The sequence below is a fragment of the Bison bison genome, unplaced genomic scaffold (genome assembly GCF_000754665.1).
Source record: "Bison bison bison isolate TAMUID 2011002044 unplaced genomic scaffold, Bison_UMD1.0 scf7180017864322, whole genome shotgun sequence".
Taxonomy (NCBI): Eukaryota; Metazoa; Chordata; class Mammalia; order Artiodactyla; family Bovidae; genus Bison; species Bison bison.
The window spans coordinates 1,214,606-1,224,195 of record NW_011494894.1 but is presented as its reverse complement, the minus strand read 5'-3'; positions in this window follow the sequence as shown (position 1 = coordinate 1,224,195).

Genomic DNA, 9,590 nt, shown 5'->3' with positions numbered 1-9,590 from the left:
TACTTTGGCCACCTCATGCAAAGATTGGAAAAGACTCTGATGCTGGGAGGGATTGGGAGCAAGAGGAGAAGGGGACGACAGAGGATGAGATGGCTGGATGGCATCACTGACTCAATGGACGTGAGTCTGAGTGAACTCCGGGAGTTGGTGATGGACAGGGAAGCCTGGCGTGCTGCGATTCATGGGGTCACAAAGAGTCGGACATGACTGAGCGACTGATCTGATCTGATCTCATCTACCACAAACCATTAGACCTGAAGCTACTTGGGGGCAGGTACCTATTTGCCCTCAGTGCACAGAACAGCAACAGACCCAAAGTAGGTGCTCAAGAAATGTCAGTGCATATAATAAATTGATGCTGGGCACACTGAAAAGAGCTTTATATGCATATCTCATTTAACTCTGTTAAAAAAAAAAAAAATTTAGCCAAACAAATTTGCAAATGAAATTGGCTTTATTAGGCAATTCACGAACTGGGAGGCATTCCATCTAGCAACTAGAAGGGCACTTGGGGAGTTGTACAAAATGGAAGGCTTTTATAGGAAGGAAGGTGGGAAGGGAGCTATTAGCAAAAGGAAAAAAAAAGTTGCTTTAGATCAGGGGAATGAGGGGAGAGAAACGCAAAGGTTATCTTTTTTTCCTCTGGGGGATGGAGAGGACTCCTGTGGCAGTTCACTTTATTGAAAATTCCAGACAAGTTGATTAAAATTGCATTTCTGGTAGGGGTGGAAGCTGCAATTATATTAGGCATTAAATGTAGGTTTGGCATCATGGGCTTTAGCACAAGTGATGCCATTTAGGGTTTTTGTTTTTGATTTTTAACAGTTCCAGCTCCTCTCTCTTTCGACCACATACACACAAACACAGCTTCATGATATAGATATCTTTGTCCTATTTTACAGATGGAGAAACTGATATTAAGAGAGATAGAGTAATTTATTCAAGGACATATGTCTGATAACTAAATGGTCTCTCTGACTTTAAAACTTCTCTTAACTAGGATTCTATGACTAGAACAAAGCCAGAATGGCACAAATTGTAATATTCCATTGCCAGGGTAACATATCAGTAGGCTGAGCCACACCAGTGGACTTCAAATAGGCTCTGAGTTGCTGTATGTTGAAGGTAATTTATAATACCTGTTGTTGTTGTTTAGTCACTAAGTCAGACACGACCCCATGCAACCCCGTGGACTGTAGCCAGCCAGGCTCCTCTGTCCATGGGATTTTTCCAGGCAAGACTACTGGAGTGGGTTACCATTTCCTTCTCTTAGGGGATCTTCCTGACCCAGGGATTGAACCCACATCTCCTGTATTGGCAGGCGGATTCTTTACCACTGAGCCACTTGGGAAGTCCAATATACCTGTAGAAATAGTAATATGCTTTCAATATATATATATTTGATTCTTGGTATTTTGGTAGTTATATTCTATAAAGTGCCCTGAACATTGAATTAGCAAATACTGAGCCATGGCTCTTAGAGGAAATACAGAGGCTCTGTGACCACAGCCTCTGGTCACAGCATTTTTTTCAACCAACCAATGTATAGTTTTTATTAGAGTGTTTCAATTTAGAGACACAAAATATGTTGTTGATTCATTGATGTTGAACTCACAGTTGACAGCACTATAATTCATTCTTAAGCAAGGTTGATCTAACACACATAAGGCGCATCACAGCCTTCTTGCCGTCTAGGAACAGCAGATGGTACTTTAGCATGAAACTCGATGGGCATTTTACACAGTGAAATCAATGCAAAGCACCAAAATGCAAGAAACACCGCATGTGACCCTAAAAATATGAGGAAAACGGCACACTTATGATAGCTGAAACAAGAAGGCAGAGAGCGAGCTGTGGTGCAGATTAAGGAGACCCAGGTTTTCACTGCTAAGTGTGTGTTTGGGGATGACTGTGAGAGTGCTACAGTATTGATTATTGGATAGCAAATTTTAGTGAGTAGGTAAATTTTCAAATACGGAGTCCATGAGTGGGACCTAGAGGGTCCCTAGAGCAGGACTACAGAGGATCCACTGTATATGCATGATTTAGGTATGACCTAAATCAGATCACTTATACAGTGAAAGTGTAATATTATACAGTGAAAGTGACAAACAGATTCAAGGGATTAGATCTGATAGAGTGCCTGAAGAACTATGGACAGAAGTTTGTGACATTGTACAGGAAGCAGTGATCAAAACCATCCCCAAGAAAAAGAAGCGCAAAAAGGCAAAATGGTTGTCTGAGAAGGCCTTGCAAAGAGCTGAGAAAAAGAGAAGCTAAAGGCAAAGAAAAAAAGGAAAGATATACCCATTTGAATGCAGAGTTCCAAAGACTAGCAAGGAGAGATAAGAAAGCCTTCCTCAGTGATCAATGCAAAGAAATAGAGGAAAACAATAGAATGGGAAAGACTAGAGATCTCTTCGAGAAAATTGGAGATAACAAGGGAACATTTCATGCAAAACTGGGTGCAATAAAGGACAAATGGTATGGAGCTAACAGAAGCAGAAGATATTAGGAAGAGGTGGCAAGAATACACAGAAGAACTATACAAAAAAGATCTTCATGATCCAGATAATCACCATGGTGTGATCACTCACCTAGAGCCAGGCATCCTCGAATGTGAAGTCAAGTGTACCTTAGAAGCATCACTACTAACAAAGCTAGTGGAGGTGATGGAATTCCAGTTGAGCTATATCAAATTCTAAAAGATGATGCTGCACTCAATATGCCAACAAATTTGGAAAACTCAACAGTGGCCACAGGACTAGAAAAGGTCAGTTTTCATTCTGATCCCAAAGAAAGGCAAAGCCAAAGAATGCTCAAACTATTGCACAATTGCACTCATCTCACATGCTAGCAAAGTAATACTAAAAATTCTCCAAGCCAGGCTTCAGCAATATGTGAACCGTGAACTTCCAGATGTTCAAGCTGGATCTAGAAAAGGCAGAGGAACCAGAGATCAAATTGCCAACATCCATTGGATCATCGAAAAATCAAGAGTTCCAGAAAAGCATATACGTCTGCTTTATTGACTATGCCAAAGCCTTTGACTGTGTGGATCACAACAAACTGTGGAAAATTCTTCAAGAGGTGGGAATACCAGATGACCTGACCTGCCTCCTGAGAAATCTGTATTCAGGTCAAGAAGCAACAGTTAGAACTGGACATGGAACAACAGACTTGTTCCAAATCAGGAAAGGAGTACGTCAAGGCTGTATATTGTCACCCTGCTTATTTAACTTATGAGTACATCATGAGAAATGCTGGGCTGGAGGAAGCACAAGCTGGAATCAAGATTGCCGGGAGAAATATCAATAACCTCAGATATGCAGATGACACCACCCTTATGGCAGAAAGCAAAGAAGAACTAAAGAGCCTCTTGATGAAAGTGAAAGAGGAGAGTGAAAAAGTTGGCTTAAAACTCAACATTCAGAAAACATTCACAGCATCTGGTCCCATCACTTCATGGCAAATAGATGGGGAAACAATGGAAACAGTGAGAGACTTTATGTTCTTGGGCTCCAAAATCACTGTAGATGGTGACTGCAGCCAGGAAATTAAATGACAGTTGCTCTTGGAAGAAAAGCTATGACCAACCTAGACAGCATATTCAAAAGCAGAGACATTACTTTGCCCACACAGGTCCATCTAGTCAAAGCTGTGGTTTTTTCAGTAGTCATGTATGGATGTGAGATTTGGACCGTAAAGAAAGCTGAGCATGAAAGAATTGATGCTTTTGAACTATGGTGTTGGAGAAGACTCTTGAATGCCTTGGATTGCAAGGAGATCCAACCAGTCCATCCTAAAGGAAATCAGTCCTGAATATTCATTGGAAGGACTGATGCTGAAGCTGAAACTCCAATACTTTGGCCACCTGATACGACGAACTGACTCATTTGAAAAGACCCTGATGCTGGGAAAGATTGAAGACAGGAGGATGAGAGAGTCATTTCCTAGGCAGGTTGATAAGAAGTCTAGGAGTCCCCAAGGAGAAGAGGGGTCTGGAATTCTCAAAGAGGAAGAAAGGACAAACTTTTTTTTCCCTCTACATTCCGTAGGTTTATATAACAATAATGTATCCTGCCTGAGGACAGTCTCTGGATTAAACCTTCTGGTTAATCCTGTTATCTTAAAATGTAAGTTATGGGAGTAGGCCTGGTGAGGTCTTTACAACCTCCAGACATTCTTTGGATTCATTGGAGAGTATATAACTCCATTGCTAACTGCAATGGAGCCAGCATGGGAGATCCCACCCATGACAAGTTCATGCGGGAGACCCCTGACGGGCAAGGTGAATCAGGGCTCAAGGGCCCCCCCGGACCTGCCTGAGTGTCTACCCCAAAACCAGAATCTGTCTGTTTTACTATTTTATGACTTTTACCAACTCCTCTGACATTCACGGGGTGCTATCCCCGACCACCTTTCTCTGAAGAAAATCAACTTAGAGCTCTAGTTAATAAGTCTCCTGGGCATAATAGGAGTGTTTCAGTTCAGACTCCTCTGATGACTTTCTAGCTTGCCTGACAGGTTTGTTCAGACTCCTGCAGCTATGCTTGTGATTGTTCACAGCCTCCCAACCGTGAGAGGCACAGGAAGCTTAAGATATTCTAACAATGCAGAGCTTCTCAGAGAGTTAAAATTGTTAGAATAGAACTAGTAGACGATTTCTTTGTTGAGCTAATGCTTGCTGCCAGGTTTCCATATCCCTTACCTACTGTGTCCCTGGGAGTGTATTGATTAATATAGTTGGTATATAGAAATGTAAGTAGTAGCTTTAATGTTTGTAACCTTGGACCCTTAAGTTAATTCTTTTCTTGTTATAGCCCACCACCCTTTTGCCCTATGGGAATGCAACTTTATCTAATGCTTTCGGAGGGTGGCGCCTGACTTTAGAATAATCACCTTTAGAGAAAATAAGTTTTCTGATTGACTAACCATTATTCAGAAGAAAGGGTCATAAAATGTTAACAGGCCTCCTGGCCAGAAGATGATGTAAATCACCTAAAGCCTTTGCATATGATAAGTTTGCAAAAAGAAAGCCTGGCTTCGTAAGAGTCAAGGACTGCTGACCTTGCATGACTCTACACCCCCTATTATCCTCTATGCGTAACTTAAGGTATAAAAGCTACTTTGGAAAATAAAGTTGCGGGCCATGCTCATTAAGCTTGGTCTCCCTATGTCGTTCTTTCTTGTTTCCTTTTCTCTCCTTCTCTGTTCTTCTTTCAGGATGACTAATTTGGAGCGTGGGGGCCCTCTGAAACCACTTATTTGCCCGGGCTTCTAAGACCTACTTGAAAAGGTGCCTAAGATGGGGCACTTTCTGCGATTTGAGAGGGCGCCTGTGGCCTCTGTGGTCAGTGCAAATCTGATGTCACAGGTTTTAGTGGCTTTCTGCGTAAACCAGTTAGTTCAAGCCCCTCTTTCTCTTTTTATCTATCCTTTCACCAACGCCGTCCTCCCGAGGGAATCCCTGGATCCAACCGGGGCTGGACCCCGGTAGCTAACACTAGCAAGCGGTACTCTTTCTGCCCCCTTCTGATGCCTATGTCAGAAGCTTTCTCTATCTCCTTTATAGTTTAATAAAACTTTATTACACAAAAGCTCTGAGCGATCAAGCCTTGTCTCTGGCCCCGGATTGAATTCTTCTCTTGAGGCCAAGAATCCTGGTGTCTTTGCGTGGTTCAGCAACAACCTTTAACAAGAAGGGGACAACAGAGAATGAGATGGATGGCATCACTGACTCGATGGACATGAGTTTGAATAAGCCCTGGGAGTTGGTGATGGACAGGGAAGCCTGGCGTGCTGCAGTCCATGGAGTCACAAAGAGTCGGACATGACTGAGCGACTGAACTGACTGTATATGCATGCTTAAAAATACATGCCTTTAAAAATTCATAGGTTAGGCACATTATTTACCTCCATTTAAGACACTAAAACTAGGTGATTTAAGCATAGAAATTGACTTGTTCCTATGTCACACATATAGCCAGTTTCATAGACACGTGACCTCTCTCTGCCATCACACAAGCACCTAAGAAGGAGCCCACTTGGTTTAATGCTCTTCTGCCACCATCTTAAAATTCTCAGTGATTTCTCAACAAGGGCCCTTGCCTTATCATTTTGCTCTGGCCACCACAATTATGTAGCTGAACCTGATCACATAGCAAATAAACAGATTAATAACTGAGGGGACAAAAATACTATTTATTTATCCAATTGAACAAAAATGTTTTTACAGTGACTAATAAATATTTTAACGTTACCATTTATTGAGTTTTGGTTATATTAAGTTCTTGATAATGTATTAGCTCATTTAATCCTTATGGTTCTCTGTGATTTGGATATTATTTCCATTAAACATGTAAGGTAACTGAGGGCCAGAGAAGGTAACTTAACTGAGGCCACATAATTGGCATAGCTTGAATAGGAGTCAAACCTTTTTGACTTCAGATTCCATGCTGTTACCATAAGACTCTTGCTGTGTCTAATTTTAGTTGGCTCCTGTGTTCATGTGATCTGTAATAAGAGTTTTATTTTCCTATGCTGCTTTTAATAATTTTTCTTTGTATTTAATTTTTGTTAGTTTGATTAATATGTGTCTTGGCATGTTTCTCCTTGGGACTCTGTGCTTCCTGGACTTCAGTGATTATTTCCTAATGCACTGTGGTGACTTGAATGGGAAGGAAGTCCAAAAGGGAGGGGATAGATGTATATGTACAGCTGATTCATTTTGCTGTACAGTAGAAACTAACACATTGTAAAGAAACTATACTCCAATAAAAATTAATTTAAAAATAATAAGACACTAGGGTGAGAATGTACAGTGATATCAAATAAATTAGTCTATTAGTAAAAAAGTTTGAATTCTGTGATCTTCTTAGTGAATTTGTGACTAAGACATCTACATTTCATTTGCAGTAAATCTGTATAATGGGCTTTTAACAAAATATAAATTAGCTCAAAAGTACACGAGACAATTACCTTGTTTTCTACTTCCTTTAGTCATGTCCCCACTTGTTTTTCATTTGAACATCCTGCAGAGAGGATGATAAACAGTAAAAGCAGTAAAGGACACAAAATTCAAGGAGTTTAATTTCCAATAAATTAGTATCTCTAGTAAAAGTAACTTGAAATTAATGACAAAAATGAGATATGGGAGCTATTTGTAGATTTATTTCATTCATATCTTCTTGTTTTTACTACTTTGGAAAAAAAATTAACAGGTGATCGAAATGGAGTTAGCAAGATTGAGGCCAATTTAATTATTTAGTGTTAATTGAGTGCATAAAATATTTTATCTCCCTTCAGTTTAAACTTGCTAGATCCAATGTTGAAAAAGTTATCTTCTTTCTTCCCTGTTCACTTCTGCAACTGACATCTTGCTTAAAGAATTGCTTACTTGTAAACCAAGGGATCATTTCTTGGTGGGTTGTACATCTATAAAAGATTTGTGAGCTAACATTACTGGATTTATACTTTTAGGAAAGTCACCTGCTTTTTATTGAGCTCCTACATTATACTGAGCTCCAACTCCATATTATTGTAAATAATATGATGCCTGAAATCAAGGATTTTCCAAGGGAGACAGGAAAGAGAAAGATAAAACAGAAAGGCTGTATATGCCAGAGATGGTGCAATACAATTGTCATTTAGTAAAAAAGCTTTTCTTCTCATGTTCTTAAAAAAGGATTTATGTTCTTAAAATTCCCAGAAATGAAATGAGTATAGGAGAGTTAGGTCCCATCTGAGATATTGGCTTAGAGAAAAATAGCTTTACTTATTTCTCTTAGTCCTAGAATTGTGGGACCTTCACCCTCAGCTGGGAGCCAGTCCCAACCAAATTCACCTGGATCTAAACAATCCACTAATGAGCATGAGAATAAATGTTTATTGTTGCATGCCTCTGAGTTTTGCATCAGTATTGTGGCAATAACTTCCTGAGACAATTCTTTATAATTTTTCAGAATATCTGAGTCTTCCTCATGGCTCTGGACAGAGGGAGGAAAAAAAGTCAGGAATTTCATTCTCCATTAAAGCATTTCCTTTTGTTCCGAGCAACTATTTTCTTCAAGTAACTTTTTTCTTGTAAGATTTGTTAGCCCAGAGAACTCTGAAACTATACCTCTTATCCTTTTGTGTATTTAGGAATGGAAAACTGATGTCTTGTGGGTTTCCTAAAATAATATATGTTTGCAAGATTTTTGTCACTTGAAAGTGTTAAAGGGTACATAATCTAAAAGTCTAACAATAAAGGGACTAATCAATTAATTATTATAAATCCATATGATAGACTACTGTCATCAGAGAGTACCTTTTTTATTACGAATGACACATGTAGTGATATGAAAAGTTCTCACAATGTTAATGTTAAGTGAATATAAATTATCTGATAAATAATATACTTTTTATTCATTCAACAAGTGTTTATTAACCACTTGCTTTATGCAATGTGCTCAGTGCTAATCCCAATTTTATTCCACAGCTTTATTGTGATATAATTGACATACAATAAACTGCATGGTTAAAGTGCAGACGGCCTCTAACTTACAATGATTTGGTGTGCAATTTTTCAACACTATGATGGTGCAAAAGCAATATATATCCAGTAGAATCCATATCTTAAATACTTCAAATTTTGAACTTTGATCTTTTCCCAGGCTAGTGACTCGTGGGACAATACTCCCAGCTCCCAGTCAGCCATGTGATCAAAAGTGAAAATGACTGATATAATTACAACCATTCGGTTTTTCACTTTCAGTATAATGTTCAATTAACTTACATTTGATAATCAGCACTTTATTATAAAATAAGTTTTATAATAAGTGTTAGATGATTTTGCCCAACTGAAAGCCAATGTACATGATCTTAGCAGGTTAAAGTAGGCAAGGCTAAGCTATCGTGTTTCCTACGTTAGGTGTATTAAATGCATTTTCACCTTAAGACATTTTCAATAAACAATGGGTTTATCAGTTTGAAACCCCACCCTAAGTCAAGGATAATCTATGTACTATTTGATTAGCTTTGATATATGCAAAAACATGAAACCATCACCACAATCAAGATAACAAATGTATTAATCACCACTAAAACCTTACTCACACAGTGTACTACTTTACAATCCTGCTTGCTGCCATTGTTCTTAACGCCTCCTCATTTCCAGACAACCACTTCTCTGCTTTCAGTCACTGTAGAGTAGTTAATATTTCATAGAATTTTGTATGAGTAGAATCATACAATACCATTTTTTTTTGGTATGACTTTTCTTCACTCAACCCAATTATTCTGAGAGTCAGCCATGTTATTATGTGTATCAATAGTACTATCTTCTTTTTTTTTCTTACTGCATAGTATCCATTGTGTGGATATACCATGATTTATTTATCCACTCAGCTGTTGATGGACATTTGGGTTGGTAGGACTTTAGGGCTCATAATACTGATTTTCTAAAATGAAAATGTTGGTTTCAACATGAGTTGTATTCTATTTATAAATTGTGGGTTTTTTGTTTTTTTTTTAATTTGGCTATGCCACATGGCTTGTGGGATCTTAGTCCCCCAACAGGAGACTGAAAGACCACTGCCCCCGGCTGT